The following is a 25,560-nucleotide window of genomic DNA, read 5'->3' as shown; positions in this document are numbered from 1 at the left end:
CTGAAGTCAGAAGCACCCAGAAGAGCAAACACCCTGTTTCTCCAGCCTAACACAGTCCAGAAAAAGCTTGTCAGCATCCCATGACAAGCTTAAGACCTTTTGGAAACATGAGACCAAAACCCTTAAAAACTCCTTTGCATCACAGAAGAGAGGAGGGAACATCATAAACTGCTGGTACAGTTTGTTATTTTCCTCTCTTAGCAGTTTTCCTAAATAAGTCTGAAAGATATGTTTATTATTACCACCTTTTTTCTAGTCCAGTAAATGCATATGTTTATGCGATGTATCTGTAATACATATCCATGTATGCACACTACCTTTGAGTGGATATGTATATGTGATTTATGCGCATGCATACTCACATACCTTTTAACTGCTCTCACTTTTCTGTTAAGATAAGCTATTTTTTGAGTCCGTAAACTTTCTGATAGTAGCAGTGTGGCTTTTAGGTTTTATCATGAAATGTTCTAAATTGGTTCCAAATCTCCATTTTTCACTGCCCCCCAATTTAGATACTCACTTCTAGCTCATTTGGCACATAACCATTTTCAGTGCAGAGCAATTTATTACACTACATTTTAAAGCAGCAGGTAGATGGAGTCCGGGTTTGGGTTGTGTATTTTCTCTGCATATGGCAAATGTGATTGTATTAGAGTTACTGCATTGTGTCACCAGCTAACTTTCAGGTGCTTGAGGGGTTCGTCTTCAACTGTTGCAATGAGGTTTTATATTTGCTTCTCATAGATGCAACCCCTTTTGAATTTTCTTTTTTCCACAGCATATTATTCTGCTCAGTAGATAGTAACTGTTCCAGTAGTCACCATATCTCACACAAACTCTTTCTTTCTAAATGTCATCGGTGACTGTAATGATCAAATGAAAGCAAATTGTGCTACAGAAGGACTTGGTAATTAAAAAAGCATGACAACAAACACCTCCCAGCCAAGCAGAACTGCAAACAACTCATTATAATTATTCCAGGCTGTTTGAACCTGCCTTCCGCTTGCACACTCAGGCAGAGCTGCAAGGCACTTCTTCTCCATCAGGGCTGAATCAGTCTTTTGCTGACTTCTTATAATACAGTGTAGATAAGAGCTCTTCAGTGGTAATTTGCTTGAGTTCTTAATAAGGAGAGATTTTAGAAAGCACAGACTAGTGTACGCAATAAGCTAAATGTATCCATATCTGTAAGTAAGCAGTTCAGAGTGCTGTTTCTTTCTCCGTTTTTCTTCTTTGTGCTTTAGAGACTGAAACAATTATAGGGTTTGGGTGCATTTTTTCTCTTGTTTTTTTTAAGCTACGTGCTTGTACAGTTTGCAAGACGCTGTTTTCACAGCTGTTCTCCAGGATTTGTGGTTGTGAATATGGTGGTCCTGCAAGAGCCTGAGGCTGCATGACATGTAGTGCTGTGAGCTCTGCTCCTCTGGTGGATCACAGTGGTTGACCAAGGTCAGAGCTTGGGCACTGCCCAGGCAGAGCACCCCAAGCGATTTGTAGATATCACAGGATGTTTGACATGCAATTTATGTTTGGAAGGTGCAGACAGATTATGCCAGTGTACTGGAGTGCTATTCTCAACCTGAGCAAGGGCATTCCAGAGAGACCAACAGGAGCTGCTCCAGTGGGGAACTCAGGGATGAGTTTAAGGCCGGGTTAAAAAAAGGGGTACTTTGAGGTCAAAGATGATAAGTAAAGTGATACCATAGTCAGCACCTCCTCTCCTGTGTTATGAGGAAGTTTAGGTATCAAGGAACTCATAAAAAGTGAAAGGGGCACTTTGAGGGCAACATCTTGGCTCCATTGCTCTATTCACAAAATAACAGAAATCAGTGGTGTTACATCATGACAACAAAATGGGAAGGGAAGTCCAGTGTTGATGAGGTATAGTGGGGACATGTCTGCAGCTTGCTTTCTTAAAGGCACAAAAGGCAGTTTGACATTGATTTTTACAACAAGTCATAGCCAGGAATGAAAATATTTGGGGAAGATCTTCTTGAATGGAGGTTACCAAATTGTGACAGTTAGGAGGCTCTGAGCAGAAGCTCTGTTCATGAAGTGGTCTGCATGCCTGTTTTAAGAGGGACAATAAGGAAGAATGGTTTAGGTTGTGCACTTTCATGGTTGGGCTGAGATGAACCAAGGAGAAAGATGGGTTGGTTTGCGATGAACTGTGCAGTAGCTAATGTGCATCCATTTATTTGGACACTGCAGGTGAAATTCATCAGAAGGCCAGATAGGATCTATGCACCAATTACATCCCACTCAGACCTTTGTGCACAGGAATGAATTTCACCTTGTCTGACCCATGAAGGTGTGTGAATACTTATCTCTCTTTCCTTAAGACTTCATTTTCATAGTTTCAAATAGCTAGATTTTTCTTTTTCAGTAGTAACTGTCCTTGATGTACATCTGTTTCCAGTTTAATACTTACCAGTAACTTGACATGAATGGCAAACATGTCTTGTCTGCAGTTTAATATGGAGGCAACTGAATCATTTACTTTTATAAAGTGAAATCCATTTCTTCTCAAGTCTTCTGCAACTGAGGTAATGTTTGCAAAATGTTTTGAGGATGAAAAGCACTATAGTATAAATATTACGTATTATTTTTATATCTTCATCATCTATGCTTTTAAAATTAATATGAAAAAATCCTATGGATACCTAAATGCCAGTAAAATACATACCCTTCTTCTAATCTTAATGCTTTACTTTAATCTACGAATCCTCTTAATCTTTGAAATTAATTACTATGATTAAAAATGGGAGATGTGTTTTCCCAGAACAATCAAATTGTTCTGTTGCTAATTTTCATATTAATTTTGCATCATTATTTTAACTTCTTTTGATATTAAAACACACACACACATACACACACACACACACACACACTCACATTCCTGGATCATCTTTTTAGATAAGAGGAAGTGTTATTTTACTACTTGCTGACTACAGCCAAAAGTGACCCTGTACAGTAGTAACCTCAGAAAGAGAAGGGGGCCTTACCTTGTCTGCCTCAGGGTTTCCTGTATGGATGAAGGCCATGACGGTTGGCTTGTCAGCCAGAGCTCAGGAAAGTGCATTCATCCACCCATCCAAAAGAATCAACTTATAAAAATGACACCTTCAATAGACAAGGCATATTCATACTGCTGAATATGTGCCAGTGGAAGGGAATCATTACTGTTACAGCAAGACTTATAAAAATGGCAATTTGAGTTTAGCCCAAAGTCTTGTTTCTTCTAGTCACAGAATCATAGAATGGCTTGAGTTGGAAGGGGCCTTAAAGATCATCTGGTTCCAACCCTCCTGCCATGAGCAGGGACACCTTCCACTAGATCCGGTTGCTCAAAGCCTCATCTAACCTGGCCTTGAGCACATTCAGGGAGGGGGGGCATCCACAACCTCTCTGGACAACTTGTTCCAGTGTCTCACCACCCTCACAGTAGAGAATTTCCTAAATTCACACTCTTTCTGTTTAAAACCATTATCCCTCATCCTATTGCTATACTCCCTGATCAAGAGTCCCTCTCTATCTTTTCCGTAGGCCCCCTTTAGGTACTGGAAGGCCACTATAAGGTCTTCCTGGAGCCTTCTCTAGAATTAACAACCCCAACTATCTCAGCCTGTGAACCATCCTTGTGAACCATCTGATTTCCAGTCCAGTGTCAGAGAACCAAATGGGAGAGTACTTTTATTGCATTGGGGAAGCAAAATGGAAAAAAGACTGATACTTTACTGCCTGACTGATGTACAGGGCCAACACATGTGTTTCCTGACAATCAAAACAAGAGAAAATTCTCACTGTGGTTCGATTTTGATCCAGTCTTCTCCAGATATTGCTGATATTTGGATCCAGACTTGTGTCTTGTTTCTGTTCAGTACCTACTGCAGGTTTGCACACCTGAGCCCTATACTCTATTAACTGTTTACAAAGAGAAGAGGGAAAATATTCAAGTCCTTACACTGTCCAGATTCCCTGACCAGAACCAGTGGGAGAGAAGAGTAGAGGGAACTCTTTTAAAATATTAGTGTCAGTACATTTTGAATAGCCTCTACATGCAGCACTCACAATGTGAGGCTTTAAGGAAGTCAATTGAATGGTTCCCTAGGAAGATCTTGCTTTGATATAACACAGAGAGTTCCTTTTGTTGCAAAAATGGCAAGAAGAAAGGGGACAAAATGTGTGAGCTGAAAAAGAAGAGAGACTGAAATAGAGTCACATCACAGGTGCTGAAAATGGATCTTTTATTGTAGATCACAACAATACAGAATTTCTAATGCAGAAAGGATTCAAGAATAGAAAAGAAGGTATCCAGTGTGCAAGAAAGGCACAAGAAGATATCTCTTTTATTGCCCTTCAATTTTTTTCTGCCCCTCTCATCAGAACAAAGAGAAAGGTCAGGCATGAGATGTGGAGATTATTTTGTCAATACAGACACTCTTGTAGTGATATGTGACAGACAAAGGAGAGAGATCATCCATGTGGAAACCTCACAGAACTAATTGTTGGTCCAGAAAATGGCCAGTTGGATGTGGAAAGAGGTGCATGTATGTCAGGGGGAAGAAAGTGAAACAGCTAAGCCAAAGGTGGCTAAGAGAACCAGTTGTGCAAAGAAACTGAAGAGCTGAAATGGGAGAAGCTTGCAAAGTGGTTAAATTGAAGGGACACTGAGAGTGTGGAACCACAAAGCTGAATAGGATGGGGATGGCTGGGTTTCTGTGGGTTACACAGGAAAGTCCTTACAGAGAATCAAATAGCTGAATGTTTGTGGTCTGGGTGATCCGGGCTGGAGGCTTAAAATGGCTGGGAAATTGTTTATTTGTTCTTGAAGAGTCATTGAAGAAATGAAAATTGCCTTAATCTACAACTTGTTATGAATTTTTTTTCAAATGGGTATTAACAAATACTTTGTAAATGCACAGTTTTGAACTTAAAAAATAAATAAAATTTGAATTCTAATTTGAGGAAATCCTGATTTTCTTCTCAATATAGTTACCAGCTGCAAGTGACACAGAACAAAGACTTTCCACAGATGCTGTGGTTCAGGCTTGTGACAAGACAGCTTGATATGACCCCTGAGTTTCTTTGGCCATGGCCTTCTCTGTTCTAGTGCTGGCCGAAGGCCAGTGAGGAGCAGGACAGCACAGAGGATGATACGTGAGGGTCAACATGGCATTGAGAAACATAGTGGTGAAATGTTGGAGTGCCCACCAAGAGCAAGGTGGAGCATGGCTTGGGGAAGGGAAGAGGGAGCCCTGGCAAGTGGGTGTGTTGTTGAGTGTCCCCATGCATGGATGGAGGTGTCCAACCCCAAATGCTGTCAAGGGCAGCTGGGCAATACCTGAAGGTCCAAGTGGCCAGTATATGGGGAGGGATCTACCCCTCCAAGTGTCCGGCAAGTAAGTGTGGTGCCAAGGGATATCAAGGGGTGGTGAAGGAAGGAACTCCACAGAGCCATGGCCATTTTCTATTTAGTCATGGAGAGGGAAAGAAAGAAAAAGTAGGAGTAATCTGATATTTCCACATTTCCCAGAGCAGGAAGTCCCAGGTTATCACTTAAATTAAAATTACAGAGCAAGTGACTACAAAACTGCAGCTTGACCTCCCTTCCTCCCCCCTCTCAGTGCAGAGAGAGGATTAGCTGTATTCCATGGTCAGTGCCTGTACTCACCTTATTGCTTCACCTGTTTCTTACTGTGGCGGTGGAAAGTACAGAAAAGCTTTTATGTAATGAAAGTTAGAAAAAGGATCTGCTTTGATGAGATTCCCCAGAAGACAATACTAGCTCTAATTCCTCCAGTTTAACTTTCTACTTCCGGAGGATTTGCCAAGGAAGGAATTTAATGTTTTTCCCTAGAGGAATGTATGAATATTTAATAAAAAGCAAAGCCAGATGACACTTCTAGAGAAAATAACGAATTTACATAAATCTTTTGCTGTATTTGAACAGAACAAGATAAATTGAGGGTTTTAACTCAGATATTTTTTTATTTTCTAAAAAATAATAACAATAAAATACCCAAAAGGCTCCAACGTCATAAAATGTTTTTTTGTCTTACTCCATATTAAGTAATTTTGGGATTTAAAGAATGTATTACATTGTCTTCCCCACTAATTTGTCTCCTGATTCTGGCTTGCCTTCCTAGCCTGTGCTTGCCCCTAGTACCAGGCACTGGCAAAAGGCTTACTGAGAGAGCACTGAATCAAAGGAGGTTTTTCCACCTCAGACTGTCTTCTCATACTCTGCCTCTGTGACCAAGGCTAAGGCTTTTTACTTAGCCATTTCTCATCATTTTCACTCATGAATATTTGTGGTTCACTCCCTTTTACAAGAGACTGTCTAGGACCTGTGTAATTTATTTGAGCTTGTTCTAAGGTAAGTCTGGAGCCTAAAAGTTCATATGGAGTATTTTAAAGAAAACCAAGAGTTCACTCTCAGGGAAGCAAAAATGAACTGTAAAACTTTCTGCCAGTGGATAGGTCTGCCTGATGCCAAGCTGACTTCACTTCCCTTTGTTTTTCCTTCAATAGCCTGTCAAATATGACCTCTGTCTGGATGCTGAGGGGCACAGATTTCACCACAACAGTTGATGGGGACTGAAAAAGTCATGGATGCCATGATACAGCATCTCCAGCTTGGTATGCTGAAGAAAGGTTTGAGTTTACAGTGCCCTCACACTCATCCATTTCACTGGTTTTCTCTTCCCTCCACTTGTACATACCCCATAGAGGTGAGAGCACCAGTAAAAGACTGTTCAGTTAAAGATAATTTCCCTCCTTGCTCACCATTTTGCTGGAAAGACTGCACAGAGACATTTGCTAACTCTATTTTAGAAGGATATATCAAGTCTCCTACCAGGACCGTGCACAGTCTTTTTCAGTATCACTTCACTCTCCATTGCCAAGCTTTTAAACAAAAATAAACCAAGATAATGTCAATAAATCATCTTCCCTCCTTTCCAGCTCAGCACCAGTGGAAGACTGTGGTAAGTTATGATGTTTTTAACTACGAACCTGTCTGGCTTTTTGTCATTTATCTTGTGTCTCCCACTCTGGTCTGGCTCAAGGCTGAACATTAGCAAATGATGAATGCGGGGCTGTCTCTCATGGTTTGTACTGGCATTATTAACCCATTTTTTCCTGAATATTTCATAACATAATACATTATCCATGAGTTGCTGGAGTTGTGGCAATCAACTCTCAGGTTAGTTGCCCTGTGTGTAGGGGCAGGACAGAAATGTTTGCTATCAGCAGGTAATCCTTATTTTGCATTCTCAAGGATTTTCCTTACCCCTGTGATTCTGAGTATTGTAAAGCAGATTAGCTAGTGTAAATTGGCTAATTCACATGTATTTACATCAATATCTGTCCTAATGATGTTTTTTCAGGTGGATATGGTATCATATTTTTATTTATTGTGATTCTAAGAACCCCCAGAACCAATTGTGTAATGTAACAACTCTGTGGCTGTAACAGCTTTCTGTTGATTAAATAATTCTCTATTAACTATTATCCTCTTTTTCCTTTGTTCCCTCTATAGCTATTGTTTTATCTTTTTTTTCAGTTTGTATTCTTTTTTCCCCTTGATACATTGCCTCAGAAAACAGCTGCTACATACAGACAGCAGCGATAGAAAAAGACAGACCTTGTACTGCCCCCTGGACATGGCCAAGTTTGCATGAGACAAGTCTCTGGAGGTCCAGAGTTCAGTAACATGGCGGGCAGAGATGGACTCTGAAGGTGTGATGGTTTCTTATTGTGTACGCAGGAGGTGAGGTTTTCGAATTCAGTCTGGAAGTGAGTGAAGAGCCGTCTTCGTATCATGCTGTGTTTTACTGTCTGTTTAGGTGTACAATATTGGTTTATGCCTGATGTTTCTCCAGGAAACCCCTCACTGAGAAGCAGTTCATAGTGAGTGCCAACACTACATGTATAGTAATTGGGGTCTTCCTGGGAAACTGAGGCATCTCTCTGTTGATGCATGAAGCATCATTCTCCTCTCTCCATGAAGCAGGCTTCATTTTAATATTGAAATACATGTGATTCACATGTGTGGTGATAAATGAACATATCCTGACATAAGGTCTTGACAAATGTTGACAGCTGTTGCTCATCTGTGGGCTTTATGCTTTCTTGTCTTTTTCTAACTGTATGATTGCTGGAATGGGTGGCCAATGAATGTGGAAGATCTCCAAGCAAACACCTGGGGCAGATTTCAGGATGTTTATTTCAAGGACTATACCCTGCATTTTGTTACTTTAAAAAAGTAAAATAGCAGACACTTTTGACCCACTTTAGGCCAAGAAGTTGTCTTATTTCCTTCCCTGAGCTCCTGTACAATGGTTGGAACATGGTCCGTATCACCACTGTCTTCAACCTGCAGAACTGTTCAGTTTTATGCCCCTAAAAGATATCACTTAGATGCTCTGGTAGAAACTAAGGGAGAGACAATAAATCTATGCTGTGATGAATTGGGAAACATGAGTACTGAGAAATGGAAGATGTTTCAGTATCCCCAGACATAGCCTCCTTCCTCCTGCAGCAGAGGTGGCTGCACTTCTGTCTCCAAGGAAATAGAACCCCAAAATGGATTATGTTGACTGTGGCTGTTTGCATATATACAAAATCATACCAAAGAGATCATCTCCAGGAGAGCTCAGGGTCATGGTTGGAGGAGCTGGATTTTTCTGCAGAACATCTGCAGATCCCCCTGCAGTGATGATTCCAAAGCTGTGTGTCATGTAACGAAGGGCTAAATATGGCTGAGACTAGAGGCACTGTAGGTAGATGGTTAATGAGGTGCTAATTGGGTAGGAAAAAAAAGAAAGGGAAATGAGTAGGGATGCTAGTGTATCTGATTCAGAAGAGCTCTGAGATGAGGAGTCATGCAGGGTATTTTTGGCTCCAGCTCGTATTCCTTCATTCTCATCTGTGCAGGAGATGAATCTTTCCTGTGACTCAGCTGGAGACCTCATTGTCCACGACCACTCTGCTGGTGCATAGACATGGAACTCATGTAACATTTCACCTTGTTGCAGCTCAGATGCTGCCAGCTCTGCCTACATGGAGGGAGGGAGCAACTGACACAGTGAATGTCTGGCAGGAGCTCCTGAGAGCTACTCATTGATTCTGTGCTTGAAGTTAACTGATATGATTGGCTTGCTTACAGATCCCCTCTCCAGGGGTCTTTGTGTCCTCCTGACTTTGGGCTTTAGTGAAGGATGAAGTCTCACATAAAGCAAGGGTAGGGCAAGAGGGCTCCAGGGGCCAAGAGTTTCAGAGCAGAAGCTCTTGGAGCTGCAATCACGTGCATAAAAGGCATCAGAGGTGAGCTAAAATACCCTGCCCCATCCTGCACAAATCATTTAACCTTCTTATTACGCAGCAGCCATGGCAGCAAAATGAGCATCGGCACTTGTTAATCACAGTTTTGGGGACTACTGGAGACAAGTCTAGGGGGTCCCAAAGGAAGGAGTTGTAGATGGTTTGAGCCTACATGCAACTCTGCCCACTGCTGTTTTTTCTCTGCCATCAAAGGCTCACACTGGCAGCTGCTGCCCAAGATAATCTTATTATCTCCCTATGCTTATTATAGAAAAAAGAACAGATACTGTTATTTGCTTCTGACCAATGGATGGTCTCCCAGTCTTTAAATCATCCAGTGACTCAGTTATTGTGAATTCCCCTAACCATCCCATTGCTCTGTGACATGCATCTTCCCTCTTTTAACTTTGATGTGAAACATTCTTCTTGCATCTCTGTCTTGCCAATACACTAGGGAGGGAATTATACATATTTGAAAAAATGCCACTCATTTCTTCCCTTCTTCTTTCTGATGTTGCCTTTTGATAATAGTCTTTATGGAAATATTTCACTTGAACATCGTCAATTTTTATGTTAAGACATTATAAACTGTATACTAGTGGCCTTGGTTTCTCAATATTATTTAATTTTCTTTGAAATGTTTGATTTTTTAAAACTATAACTACAGACTAAAACGTAGCAATTTAGATTTCAGTCACAACATTGATACAGACTTTTCATATGCCATAAATCAGTTTCTGTGGTTTAGTTTCCCTTTCTTTGAAAAAGAGACCATGTTACACCCCCAGTTGTTGCAGGGTGGGCAGTAAGATTATGGTAATCCATGATCATTCTTTGATTGAATGAGGATGCACATACACATGCAAAATGCTAGTGTTCCATATATTCCTGGTGTCTATAATTTCCGCCTGCCTTTCAGGCTGAATGGCACTGAGTTGCTGTTCAAAACACATTTAGATCCTCTGGGTACAGAAGGATTTTCAAGGTCTACAACTATGTGCAATGAAAGATGTGATAAATGCTGAAGTTGTTTCCTAAGTGAAATGAAGAAAACGAAAATTATACTGGTGTTGATGAAGGTGAGCAGCAAGCCTTAGATTTAAACAGGGAAAATGACAGCATTATCAGTCAGGTATCATGGCAACCAAGGAGCCTGGAATTTGGTGTCAACTTTCCAATCATATTGTCTCTTTACCTGGCATAGCAAGGTACATTTTCCTTCAGGGAATTTAATCACTTCTCCACTGGAGGTCATTCAAATGTTTAAGCACCTGACCATGCTCAGGAACTTGAAGAATTCAAATTGCTCCTGGATACTTGCACCTATATATTTGTATAGGAAAAAAAGAAAAAAAACCCCTCAACCTACTAAACACCTCTGTGAAAGCCAGGCGTCTTGTATAAGATGCCCTGTTATTGTTACATCGTGCTTAGTGTTATCCAATAGCCGGACTACTGCAAATCCAGGTCTTCTCTAGAGATAAGAGAGGCTATTTTTTGCACAGTGAGCTGAACCAAGGATGCTCGCAAGGCCAGAGGTTTACATGAAAAGTCATTTTTGAATGACACACTTGCCTTACTGTAGACACATACACATACTCATGTCTGCATTATGGTCTGGTATGAGGGAACTGCAAAGGGCTTTAAAAGGATGGATTTAGTCAGGGACAACTTCTCTGTGTCAGAGAAATGAGATTATGATGTAAAATAAATCAGTGGCAGAATTAGAAAGTAGAAAGTCTGAGATCTGGAATACTTAATCCTTGACCTGTTCCTCAAATGATGGGAAGAGCAATCAGGCTACACTGGAATCTTCTTACTTGAGTGTGTGATAAACACATAATATATTTCTAAATTATGAACTGGAGGGGATTTATTCAGACCTGGTTTTCCTTTCTGTCTAAGATAAGGACTAAGAACAACAGCTGCAAGATATAAATGTAAGACTATGATTGATGCAGATTGGGTACAACCTCTTCCTAGCAGATCCAGGAGGGAACTAATTGCTTCCTTCAAATCATGCATATGCAGAATGCATGCAGTTTCTTTTATCATATAGGTATCAGCAATAGACCAAGCTATGACAAAGAAAGTTCTTCAGATTTCCTGACTGGGGGACTGTACCTATCTAGTACTATATAAGACAACAATGTGATACTGTGTTATTTCTTTTATGTAAAGCTTTTAAGCTTAACTGTATGGCTTACACATGATCTTTACTCTTTTATGATTTTATTGAATTTAAATCACAGATTTGAAAGCCTCTCCATCTTAGTCGATTTCTTGCTTGCTTTTAAAACCAGAGGATGGATTAAATTCTGTTTAAAAACAAAAAACGTATTTGATGTATTATTATTCAGAAAGTCACAGCAGGGTTTAAAACCATGTTTATACTGGACGCATTACAAGTCCAAGGGGAGTCAACTGAATTTCTCACCCTTCTGCTAAATTTCACTGTTTATGAAGGTCATCAAATATCATTCAACCAGTATCATCCTGGGCTCTTCTTTTCTCCAGCAAGACAGAGAACTGGGACAGGACTTTAGAGATAATTGCATGGAGAGATCTCTCACAGAAGCTCTCTAAAAACCAAGCTCTGAGGGATAAAGTCGTAGGACACTTGAAGTAGTGACTCTGTCAGATAAGATTGCAGTGTGGTTATCTTTGCCTGGAACATGGAAATGCTCATCACAGCATTGTCTTCTGTTTCCAAATCCCTCCAGGACTATAGATATGTGACACAGGATTCAAGCCCCAGTTCAGGCAAAGTAGTTTTGCTTTTGCTGAACTTCAGCGTCAAGAACCTGAGTGTGTAACCTGTGCTCAACTGATCCTTTGTTTGGGAGTTACCAAACATAACTGTATTTCTCTGGCACACTGCTTTAGGTGCTTCTGAGTCTATTTCTGGGTACATCTAGATGTACTTTAATGTGGAAAACAATGCTTTGTATTTAATACTCCTCCCACCTAAACATGCATCTGCACAGTATGATCTGAGACCTTGGAGATGGTTTGTGGTCTGAGAACAGGAAAACAAAAGCTGGAGGAGCTTGTTCATGCTGGGTAGGTGACAGAAAGGGCTGTGCTGGGAAGGATGCTGTTTGGAAAAGAGAGAGACATTAATGACATGAGTGGTTGTCAGACATAATAGTCCCTCAGGGCTATTTTAATTAATGCACAGTGTCTCACAACCTCACATCCGTTGCAGTGTCACTTCTTCCTCCACAGCTGCACCTTGGAGAGTGGTATGTGTGGGAAAGAGAAGGTTGGGAGCTTTGTTAGTTATCTTCCATGTGAGGGAAATCCATACCTGTTATTCAACAGCATTTAGCAGTCCCCTTAGGGCTGCTACAGTGACACAAATAGGATTTATGGATAGGAGCAGAATCTGGCCCTTTTGGTCCCTCAGAGTGTGTGAATCTGGCCCTTGGGTGTTATATCCTTCCATGGAGATGTTCCTTAGTCTGATTCTTATTTGACTTTTTTTCTCATCTTTATTTAAGATTCTTTTGTTATACAATATGTTTATTGCTAGAAGTTAAATAAAGGACAGTAAAAACCTTTCTGCTTTAAACATAATTACGTCAAAATCAGAAGTAAGAAAAAACATGCTGTTTCCTATAAAAATGTTGCAGGACATGTAAATCATGTTAAAAGTTGCAATTAGATAGGGAATCTTGTACAACAAAGTGATATGCTGTTTCACACACACATCTTCTCTCCAAAAGCTGAAGGCAAAATATCTTTTCTCCCTGCCATGCCCTCACTTCAAAGCCCTCCCCAAACTGCTCAATGCCACAACACTTGCTTAAAACATTAGGTCAGGTCCATGCCTCAGTGAAATAAACTGAGAGCAGAGGAATCTTCTTGTTGCTGGTATGAGAAATATTGGACTGAAATAATTTAACACCTGACATTACGGAACTAATTCTGCATCTCTCACTTTCCAACTGGTAGAAAATTGGCAGCTGCCAAACATGGAAAATAGTTTTCTGATGTGTTTTGCTCTGAACTATCCTGCAGTTAAGAGGGTTTCTTTATTTTTTATTTTTTCAAACAGAGACACTTTGCTGCATTGGAAGATAGGAAGTGTAGGAAAATCTTTGCCCTGAGTTTGTATTCAGTGATTGCCTTCCCTTTGTGACTGATTTTAACTGCAATTGGTGAGAGATCATGCTTATACAAGAAATCAGACTGAATTTGTTGGTGAGGGAGATGGAGGATGGATACTCTTCAGTTAGATGCTTGCCTGTGCTATCCCCTTCACAGACTTGTCATAGGGAAATGAAGGAAGGTGACAGAAAGCTTCTGAATTTCTTGTGGGGAAACTAGTAGAAAATATTTTAGCAGAAGTTTATTCCAACAACTACATTTTTCCTTTGAACTCTTCCAAAACTCATACCAGAATTGTTAGCTTGTACTGTTACTGCTGCTACTGGTACATGGTAATTTTCAGGATATCTACTTATGGATGACAACCTTAACGTGCTAGGTGCTGTACAAACACCAGCCTTCAGTGGATAAGGTTATAATTAAATATATTTCCATGGATCATGAAATATAACCTGAAGGGATTTAAAATGGGCCCTTCCACCCTGAAATACAAGTCTGACTCATCTCGGTGCAAGAACTAACCTGTGCAAGTGGAGCTGAAAGCAGGTTGATGCAGAGGAACTCGTGCAGCTGAAGAAATGGCTGTTAAACTGCAGGTGCATCCATCCCCCACAGAGATGCATCAAACTCTTCAATCACACTGGTGGAAATCGAATAATGTCAGCTGGAAGATAAGGAGGTTGGTATGCCTATTTCTGTCTCTGTCCAGCTTCAGTATCCATTTTGACTTCAGTGCCTTGCTGCCTGCATTAAGCAGAAGGCTGTAATTTATCTCCCCTGTGACTAGAAATTCAGCTACAGAGTTCTCACACTTGTTCTCCTTCACCTTTTCATTTTCCTTCTATTACTGCAATCTCCCTCCCTTCATCCCACCATGGGGCATCCCATGATTGGTGTTGAAGGAAAACAAATTGACGTGCGATTGCATGGATGAGCTCTCCAAATTACTGCCAACGCTCACCTCTGTGTGTTGCCCCTGCTTTGGACAGTTCTCTCTTTCCTTGTCCCTCCACTGGGGAGAGGCCAGAAAGGCTGCAGGGACAGAAGGTAGTTGTTTTGAGTCGTAGTGGTTTTACAACACTTGGCATGTCTGGCCAACAGTGACTGAAGGTGCTTGGTGTGGGCCATGGGATATGGCAGTGAAAACCTGCTGAAATACTGGAGGTTTATGTCCTAGAGGCCCCCTTAGAGTAGTGATAGCCCAGGTCCTGGTGCTGGGCGACCTTGGAGCCTCTCCTCATCCAACAGCATGTTTGCTGTGCTGGGATCCCTGTAGGAAAAGTGTGGGGATTTTGCTGCTATCATTATAATCAGGCCTTGATGGGCACTGACTATCACTAATGCTAGTGCTGTACAGGCTGGTGTTTTAGCTCATGACACCACTCTGGGTCTATCTGTCATCACGTTGGAGATATTTTTTGCTTCCTCTGCAGTCTGACTTCCTCCTTCAGGAAGGGATGAGGATGAGTCAGTCTCTTTCTCTGCTGAATTTCAAAGAAGTCTGTATACTAGCTTAAAAGGGTTCCCAAATTCAGAGAGCTCATATTAGCTAAGAAGCATCCCCCCTTCTGGGAGAACCTCATTAATTTATGGGCTGCTAATTTCCATGGAAGTATCTTCTGTGAACAAAATCTCCCCCAAGGTCCCTGCCTCTTTGTCAGCGAGCATCAGAAGCTTGTAGTGAAGCCTTGTATTACTAAGATTTCATTACTTACACTAAATATACTCCAGAGCATTTATTAATGTACTGTAAAGCAAAAGGAATAATTAAAAATAAACTATGCTTGTCAAAGAAATAAAATGCATCTTATGCTGCATGATCCTAGCTTTTTTTGTTAATTGCCCTTGTTCATTTTGCCATTAATTCAGAGAGTGAAAGAATTGCAGTATGGTCTGCAAGATGTTGGAACAGTTTAATAATGCTTTTCTTTAAAGAACAAGGAACAGCACCTTCATTTTCTGTAAGTGGAGAGACAATGACAGAAGTCCTCAAGTCTTTTACATCAGGATTTTAATAGCATAAGTGACTTCAAGAAAAGATTATAAAGGCTCAGACCACTGTACACAGTCTACCTATTTGAAATAGAAGCAGTCCTCAAAATACTTAGTCACCTCTCTCCAGGTTGAATGGATGTTTTCTCTGGCAAGTTAACCTTTTTGCTTCTAAAATAGAAGCTTCCAAAGTTGTCATTTGTAGCCCAAATTGCAGGTTTCTTCTTGGTAAAACATCTTTTCTGCCATTCTGGCAAGACAGTGACCAGTAGAAAATAAGGACAAGGTTAAAAGTTAACAGCTGGAGACTATATTCAGAGATGGTTAGATGTTCCCATGCCCCCAACATGACATCTTTAGAGCTGAGCCTGTAAAGAAGCAAGAAATGCATTTTAAATTCAATCAAGCTATTATTGTCTCAACCTGTGGAACAGCATTGCACTTGCTTAACTTTCCCTCAGTATCTCTATCTGACAGGAATATAGGAAGAATTGCCTCCAATCCCACCAATGCACTCAGGCCCATTCAGTTGTATTGTTTTCCCAGTGGAAAATTAGGGAAATTAAAAAAAAAAAAAGTGCTTATGGAAATGCTGCCAATACATGCAGATGGAATTCAAGAAAAAAAGCATCATTCATATAGAGTAGCTGTTGGGGGTTTTTTAGCTTTTGTTCAAAATATACTTGCTTCTCATATCTGTATTCCAGGGAAAGAGACATTTGCAACTAATGATGTTTGCAACTAGAAGAATAATTAGGAAGAACAACAGCATATATATATATATAACTAGCCGTACATTTTGAGCTTGTTCTCTATGGTTTTTTTTATCCTGACCTAATGGGATGTGATTCTCAGATGTAAATGATACGGAATGGGGGGTTGTTTGTGGAGATATTGCTCTCCAGAAGATGTTTGCATCTCCAAATGCTGTTCCATTTGATATGTTTAAACCATTAAGGAAGAGAATAGCCTATCATATTTATAAAAATAGGCCTGAATGAAAATTTGTGATTCAAATGCACTGCCAACTCTGTGTCTTTTTCTGCCTTTACCAGCTGAATTCATGTGTTGCAGTGAAAATGGTGTTTTATTCTTATTTTACCAGTGTATCACTGGATGAACTTAAAGAAATCCTCATCCCTTGTGTCTCCACCTGCACAAGATCACCCTTTATTTATGAACCATTTTCAATACCTTAAAGGCATGTTTTTGAAGATAATGCTACCTGTATCTTATAGAACAATTTTCACCAGCAGTCATCAAAGTACCTAAACAATTAATGTAGGAAAAATGATGTGGAGAAGTTATCACCAGGTGATTCCAAGGCCAGAGGCAGAAAATAAGCCCATCTCCACTAACTGGAGAGAGTCTTGGTCCAGTAAACTGCCTTGTTGAGGTACAGTTTGCCACCTTTCTGACCCTGGGAAAAAGCTTCCGCTGTTACCCCAGGTAGGCCCCAGGAGAAGTTGCCTGGCCTCCCTCCAGCCTCCACACAAGGGGCTGGACTGTTATTCCTAGTGGTCTGATCTTTCAAGTCTTTAGCTCTGAACTAACAAACAGAACAGTGGCCAAACAGGTCTCATGGACAAGGGAAATCTGGTGCAGGGTTTCTCATTCTTGCCTTGTCTGACTGACAGGGGAAGGATGCTCTCATCTTTTTGGTCCTCAGGTGGTTCTTAGGAACTCTGAAGTCAAGGTGCAGCCTATTTGCTGAATATCCCTTTTTGGACATCTAACCACCCTTCCCTGTGCCTCAGTTTCCCTCTTATTTCCCTCCTTTGACACTTTGCCTTTTGGAGTCAGCTTTAACATCATCTTTTCTAACAGAAACCCACTTTATGATTACAGAGTACCTTGCATGGTGAGATCCTGAGGCAACTGTAGCTGATGAAAATAATAAAATCCTTTGAGAAAGGGTAGCAAATTTGTTTCCATGCTGCTGAGATGCTCCTTGTTAAACCTTGAAATCTTTTCACCTATGGGCATGAATGAGATTCTGTGTTTTCAGTCACAGTTCTCAGGATGAATATGGGCAATAGTTCTTGTAAAATAATGGTACCTTGAAAACAGACTAAACCCAGTCCCTTTCCAGCCTTTTGTATTGAAAAAAATTTAGGGTTCTGAGAGGTTAAGAGAGAGTTTTATTTTCCTTGCACATTTATTCTATGATCTGATGCTCCAGATGGGAACAGAGAGAATAGAGTTCAGAGATCCATGGTTGCATATTTAAGACAAAGTAACAGAATTTCAAAATGTTTTCTTTTCAGAGAAATCAAATATATATTTTTTTAATTTTATTTTTCTAACTGTGGCTGCTAGTTCAGCTGGAGGAAGAGGTCTGCACTGGTTTACAATAAAGACAAAAGAAACAGCTTTCCTCCAGTGCATATCTAAATCAGACTTTCTTTCCCCCAAGAGGGAAAGAACTCTAAACCAAGAGAGGAAATCTCAGCTGGGGTCAGCACAGACACATCTTCAGGCTTTCAGCTGTGGCTCCTCCTGTGTTTCCTGCAGTCAGGAGTGATCCAAACAGCCTCCTCTCAGGGATGCTTGGACCTGCCTCTTCGTGTAGCTCGTGAAGAGCAGAGCCTGGAGTGTTTCAGTTACGTACATGTGGTATGGAGTTGCAGCATGGTCCACTTGTCGTTGCATGAAGACAGTCAGACATTCTCCAGTAGGCAGTGAAAGGAATTGCTTAAGAACATGTTGAACTTAACTTAGGTACTAAACCAGCCTCCTAAGGTCTGTGCTTTGTTTTCCATGCCAGGGCTAGAGTAGTTCTTTCTAAATGTGTAGGAGAAGGTTGTATTTGCTGGGGGCAAATGCTGTTGTAAGCAGGGAGAGATGGAGTTTTCTTATAGTGTTGTCTGAGAAAGGCAGAATCTTTGAGGAATGAATGCAGAAGCAACCCGCAAGGTTTAGACACTGCCAGAATCTAAGGTCTGTGAGAAGATGCTCAGGTCCTTGGTTAGAGTTACAGGCACACAGCAGTGAGGTTTGCAGTAACTGAGAAAGAGGATGACAAGAAGGGTGCAAAAGGCAAGCTCTGCTTTAACCTGTGTTTGAACTTGTGCTAACAGCCAGACAGGAGAGAAGGAATGGCTGAGACACAGGCTGTGTGAGGGCTGACTGATGGCTGTACTTTTTTAAGTTTCTCTTTTGAGAAATCAGTGGAAACCTGTGCAAAGATAGCAGTGAGGCAGGACGAAGAGAAAAAGAACAATTAGAGCTCATTAAGAAGAAAAAGTTTCCCTTGACTTGAATTGAGTCTGAGACTCAAGTAAAACCAGATTCACTTAGAAAGACTTGAAAAGTTTCCGCTGCCACATGCTCAGCGGCCACTGGAATGAGAAGTTGTCCCACCACATCTCCGTGATGTCAATAAGATCATAGCCCTATATATGTGCACGTCTCCAGCTCCTCTTTTTTGTTCCCCATGCTACACGCATTTGCATAGAGTCATTTAAGTTAGGCCCCTGGTGAAGCTGACTTACTCGTTGGAATTCCTTTGTGCTGCTCTTCAGGTGCTCTGCTGACCTGTGACCCCTTCCCAGGCTCTGAGCATCTATTGTTGGCACTGGCATCAAGCTGGTAGGTGTGGGATGGATTGAGGTTCCTGTCCCCTGGTAGCTTTAGTTTAAAGGCCTCTTCACCAGCTTGGCAAGCCTATGACTGAAGATGTTCTTCCCCTTCTCTGACAGATGGACCCCATCAGCCCCCAGTAGGCCAGGTTTCTCAAAGCAAGTTCCATGGTCTAATTAGCTGAGCCCCTGTCTGTGGCACCAATCCTGTAACCAATTCTTGATTTGTCAGATTCAACTGGTCCTTTTAAACACCTTCCCTTTGACTGGGAGGATTGATAAAAAAACTACCTGCGCTCCAGAGTCCCTTACCACTGCTCCCAGGGCTCTGTAATCTTTCTTTATACTCCTCAGACTGCTTCTGGGTGTATCATTGGTGCCCATGTGAAACAACAGCTGTGGATAATAGTCAGTGGACTGTACGAGGCTCAGCAGTCTCTTGGTGACATCCCTGATACGAGTCCCCGGTAAGCAGCACACCTCTCTAAGAGGGTGTGTCGGACCGGCAGATGGGTGCTTCTGTACCTCTCAGAAGACAGTCATCTACTACTATTGTCTTCTCTTAGTTGCACTGGTTGTGATATTGGGAGCAGATAAGGCTACCTTACTCAGCTCCAGTGTCTCTCCTGATGTGATAGGTCTTTCCTCTTCAGTCTGCAGAGTGATGAAGTGGTTCTGCAAGGGCACCTCAGGCTTCAGGGGAAGTCTCTTCCTCTTGCAGGCCTTTGCTGCTGCAAACTTCCATTCTTCTCCATTATTGCCCCACTCCCTTCCATGTGTGCCAGTGGGGGAATCTGTGGCTGTTTGGCTGTGGGCTGTGAGTCCACCACAGACTGTGCTTGGAACCAGCTATTTAAATCCTCCTCAGCCTCCCTGATGCTACGCAGCCTTCTCACTGCCTCCTGTGGCTCAGCCACCTGCTGCAGAAGGTCCTCCACCTGGGCATGCCTTTTGCAGGCAGGTCTGCTGCCTGTCTCTGTCCTAGGAGAAAGGTCTGGGTCCTTCCTGCAGTCTGAGGCCTGCCCTGCAGCCTCTCCCTTCAGCAGCTCCATCTGGGAGGAGGCATCGGCCACCGCTGGGGTAGATGGTGGAAACCCCCCATCCGGAGCCGCAGCCTTTGCTCTCAGACAAGTGCCTGCCATCCTGCCTTGAGGGTCAGGTAGGATGAGTGTCCTGGGCCTGTGCAGCTGGTCACAGAATGGTGTCCTTTTGCTGGGTTATGTGAACGTCAAGCCTCTCCATTTGGTCAGTAGAATGTCCCTCCTTCAAAGAGGTGCCCTCCCTGCGCACCCTCCCACACAAACTGCCGTGCCAGGCCAGGCCCTGGCTGCCATGCCAGGCCCTGCTTTTCCGCTCTGGTTGCTGGCACTCCTGATCTGATCATGACCTGTATAAAATCTTGCTTCACATGAACCTCTCTGGAAAAGATTTATGATTTGAGAAGTTATTTTGTAGTTGGTAATTTAATAGCCTCACTTAACTGCAACGATATTCTTGATTTTCTTGCCTTAGAGTCAGCAGATGACTTTCACTAGTGAAAGCACAGCCAAAATTGTATGTCTTATTGCTTTTTTGGGGATGGGTGTTGTCAAGACACATATTTCCGAACTGATATAGATCACATCTTTTCTTTTCAGACCAAACCCTTTCTCCCCATGTCCTTGCCAGGAATATAAGACCACCAACGCAAAGAAAAGTCTGTGACCAGTGCCACATTGTCAAAGCACCCCATTTATATTATGCTGATAAATCAGGCAGGCTGAATCCATTTGTCAGAAAGACATTTGCTTGAATCAGATTCACTTTGTATACAGGGGATGGTTGGGAGGTTAGTACTTTCTAAATAATTAATCAGCTCATGATTTGTTTGAAATACAATGCAAAAACAACAAGAAGAACAAAATGAGGCTTTCAGCTAACGTGGCTTGAGCATTTGAAGAACATTTAATTATGTCATCCTTTGATCAACACATGCAGCTTTTAAATATAGACAGAGAAAAAGAGTTTCAATGGGGTGGTTAATAACCTTCTTGTCGACTGATACACATTATTAGAAAAACAAAAACCCTACTATTTTCTCGCCTATTCTTTTCAGGATGGAAAGCACTGTCATTTTTTTGTCTCCTAAATCCCTTGATGTTTCCAGACAATACTTCTTGTGGTCTTGGAAAGCTGTGACAAAACCAGCAATGGGTGTAGTTCTGGTCTCTAACCTATGCTGCACAAAGCCACTAACCCCTACCATAATATTGAGTGGCAGAAGCAGTCTCTAGGAGACCTGGGAGGGTGCACTTTGCATAACCATATCTTCCCTCTGAGCAGGTAATGGTGTTTTACGGCCCCTTGGGTTGGCCAGTTTGTCTAAAGGTACAGTTTCCACAGAGCAAACTGGGGAACTGGGAAGCTCAATGCTATTTTGAATTTCAACATATTGCTCCCAAGGCAGTGTGACTACACCCTCCTTTCAACAACAGTTGCTATTTAAGGAAATAGCAGGGAATCCATCTTCTCTATAGCATCAGTGGAGAAGCCATCTGCTTCTATCTTTCTGGATAGACAGCAACATCTCCTGGGGCAGGCTAATATAAATTTCAAATTCAGTCATGAGTAAGGTGATCCTTGCATTTAGCCTCTTCATCAGATTTGGGGTGGATGTGTATGTTCTCCTAGGCTTGTGGAGCTACGGGATGAGGCCCTGTAGGAATGTCATTTTTTACCCCCATTAATGACTCAGCAGGTGAGGTGCTTGTTAAACATATGGGCCTTGTCATCATCCCATTAATTGTGCATCCCATTACTCTTGCTTCTTTACAGGATCTCTTTGTTTAGCCCAATGTGTCACATCTAGTACTCTGGCAGGATTGACAACATGAAGACTGCAAAATTTTAAATTCTGTCGATAAATTTTTGGAGACTGGAGGCTAACAATGTTATAAGGGAAGATTCATGGTCATCTAGAAAGTGCTCACCTGAGAGATGAAAACGGCTGGTGGGATCTCACCTTGTTGTCAGCTGGAACAGGATGTCTCTTGCTGGTATGCTGAAGATGTCATGTCTAAAGCTTACAACATCTGGTCTGATAGTATTTTCAGCCTTTTTTTTTTTTTTTTTTTTTTAGTTTTAAAAGACTTGTAGGGTTACAGGTTAAATTTACGTGATTACTCTTCATGGACAGTTCATGGGCAGTGCTAAATATGGCACAAGATCCTTCATTATTTAAGGGCACTACTGAGCAGGGAAGTTCCCATGGGAACTTGGCTGGCATCTGAAACATCGTCGTATTTCAATACTTGTTTGTATGGTAGCCCACCTTTCATATTAGATTCTCAGAGAACATTATAAATATTTGCTATAGACAGAGTCAACCCAAGAAATTCACACATCCAATTTTTAGGAATACAAAGTGAGTTTGAAAGAGATTAAGTGATTTGTCCACAGCTTGAGAATAAATCAAGGGCAGAACCTGGGACAAGACCCTGTGGTGTTCACACCTATTTCCAAAAGACAAACATGCATTAAAAAAAGGAGCAGTAAATCAGGCAGTGCTTCTGAGTTCTCTTAATTAAAGAAACAATTTGTACAAGCCATTTTCTAGAATTTTATTGCTGATTGCTCCTTCCCTTAATGTGTATGGAAAAGTGACTTTCACTCTTATTCAGCATCAATTAAATGGCATGAAACGTCAACTGTAGAAAGAAAGAGGGAATGCTCAATTTGATAAAAAGTCCATGACTTTTTTGTATAATTAAGAATGTCATGAGGAGTATTCACTCGTGTGTTATTTTTTTTAATTTTCAGAAGAATATTTTCATAAGCCCTTTGAGATTCTCAGCATGCTGCGATTTTTGTTAATTTCCTCTTTACCAGGTTTATCAGCCTTAATTATAGCTGAAAGCGATCTTTGTCTCAAGAAGATGAAAACCCTTTGTGAAAACATTGATGCAGTTTGTTTCCAAACCCAGATATATTTCCTAATTAGTTCCTTCTTATAATAGGTTGCATAATCAATGAAAACACAGGGAAATATTCAAAGTAGTAATTTTCTTTGAACAAATGTATATAAAAAGGAGAAAACTAAACTATTATTTTAATTAACCCACTTTGGAAAGGCACTGTCAACATCAAACTGAGTATTAGCCCTTTTGGGCCATGTGATATTTTATATCTTACCTGTCTGTTAATCTGTTTAGCCTAAAGATGTGACACTTCTGGGAACAGAACCTCTTATTTCAACAAGCTAGGCAGGGTCAGGATTAATTAATGTTGCACTTGGATGAGAAAACTTCATGGGAAATCCCACATTGTTCTGATACTTCTGTGATGCCTGTTTCATGACTGGCTATAATGATGTAGGCCAATGCCAACAGTCAGCAGTCTCCAGTGACACCTTCCACACTTCCCTTGAAGCAGTCCTGGGTGTCACCAGTTCAGCTTCTTGATCTGACAGAAAACTGGCAGTGGAAAAGCTAAGAAACAAATACAACACCTGGGTATGGCTGTGCCCTCAGGAGAGTGTCTGCAGTGACAGGGCTGGTCCCCTGCCACATCACCCCTGGGTCCACCTCTGTGTATCCCTGGACCACTCTCCGGGCAGGAGATGGCATACATTTTTTGGTCCCTGAGACCGATGTTTGGTAGCACTGGGGGATGTAGTAGGGATGTGTGTTGATGTGTTAGTGAGATGACTGATCTTCAGTCAAGCTTCAATTCAGTCCCAAGATCTTCCCTGGTTTGGAGAGTCTTTCCTGGATGGCACTGTTCCATTTCTCTTCATTGTTTCAGATCTGCTGAGGCAATATTCAGGTACTTCAAGATTTGCTGCTGTCCATGGACTGTAGTGTTTTCAGGAGACAGATTGATACTGTGGTTAAAGCAAGCTCAGGGCTTTCAACCCTTGTCTCTGACAGGGATTTTCTTGAACTGAAGATCCCACCGCCCTGTTTCTAAGTTAGTCCCTTTTCCAGCACATGCTCTGAAAACACCAGTTTTCTTCTCAGTGTTCCTTCAAGGCAATGCTATTTCTCACTGCAAAATGCCACAACTGATAAAAACACTGTCCAGCAAAAGGAGCTGTGTGACTTTCATAGCTAAACCACAGCAACTGGAGTCTCCTTCCTCCCTTTTGCAGCAAGGACAAACTTCTCATTACTTAAGGGGGCAGCAAGGGGGGGTCTCTTGGGAGAGGGATACTGTTGCCCTGGGTTGAGTGGGAGGCTGCAGCTCCCTTGAGAACCAGCAAAAATAAGCCCTCAGCACCCTGCAGTCTGCAAACATGCTTGAAGTATCATGAGCTTTTCTTGGATGTGGTATAGAGAATCTCCAGGGAACTTCAAAAAGAGCATCTGCAACTCCCTGCTTTTGATTGTTTGACCTCTAAAGGTCAGAGTTGACGTTTGATTTAATGCCATGCATTTGTACTGCCTCTATTACATTTATATTGCTGAGGCACTATTCCTGGGACAACTGCAACATACATTAACCAAGCTCTGCGAGTGACAGATAAGTCTGTTCTGCCTTTCGGATAATGTAGCACCCTCCTGGTTTTGCACAAATGAGAAAAGGGAAAGGAATAGCACTGCATATTTTGTCCAGGCCTGTTGCATAAAACAGGCCTGCTTTCTTCCACACAGATATAAAAGACATTTAAAATAAAATAGAAGAGCAAATCTAGCCAACATCCCCCTTCCTTCCCCCTCTACAAAAGATTTTTCCCTTCCTCAAAAACCAGGACATGATTCCTGACTGATGACAAAATAAAGGAAGAATTGAGAAGAGGTGACTTAAAGCTAGTCAACTTACTTGGAAGCTTTTGTTATTGTAAAAATTTATGAATGGTGGAAGGGAAATGAACGCATGGTTGCATTTAGATTCTGAATTCCCCATTGCTATGCTGACATTAAATTTTCAGGATGTTTTTGCGTATATAAAACACAACAGTTGTCCTATGGGAAGTATAATTACAATTAAAAAAAAGGAAAGAAAATAAGTTATGAGCATACAATCAATCCTTGAGGGAGAGAGCAAATATCTGAGAGAAATGACAGAATCAAAGCTGCCTGAAATCTTGTAAAGTACAGCTTAGCAAGAAGTTAGGGAGGAGACACTGGAGCAGAAGTTTCTAAAACTAAAATACTAAGAAGTATATTAAGAAAAAGTAGCAGACATGGACATAAATATCCAGAAAGGGCAGAGAGGGATCCAGTGTTCACCATCTCCTTTGAAATAAGAGCAAGGGGCCAAATACTGAGAGCCCAAGCTCCCCAGAGTAGTGGGAGCCAGATTTAAAATGAGCAAGAGAAGCTGGTTCTTCACAAAATTTGTAGTAGACCTGTGTAATTGATTTCCTGGGGATATTCTGGATGCAGACTTACATGGAAGTAAGACTTCAAAGGAAGGCTAGAGAAATACTTGGAAAAGAGAGCTTTTTGGACTTATTCAATAGGCAGGCCATGGGAGGTTTCGGAGAAACGTCTTATATAATTATGCAGTTTTACTTTTCCCTAAGGGCTTGTGTGCTAGATGGTGTCAGACAATATGGCCATTCCTG

Source organism: Strix aluco, chromosome 7 (assembly GCF_031877795.1).
Source record: "Strix aluco isolate bStrAlu1 chromosome 7, bStrAlu1.hap1, whole genome shotgun sequence".
Lineage (NCBI taxonomy): Eukaryota > Metazoa > Chordata > Aves > Strigiformes > Strigidae > Strix > Strix aluco.
Note: the sequence above shows the minus strand (reverse complement) of the source record.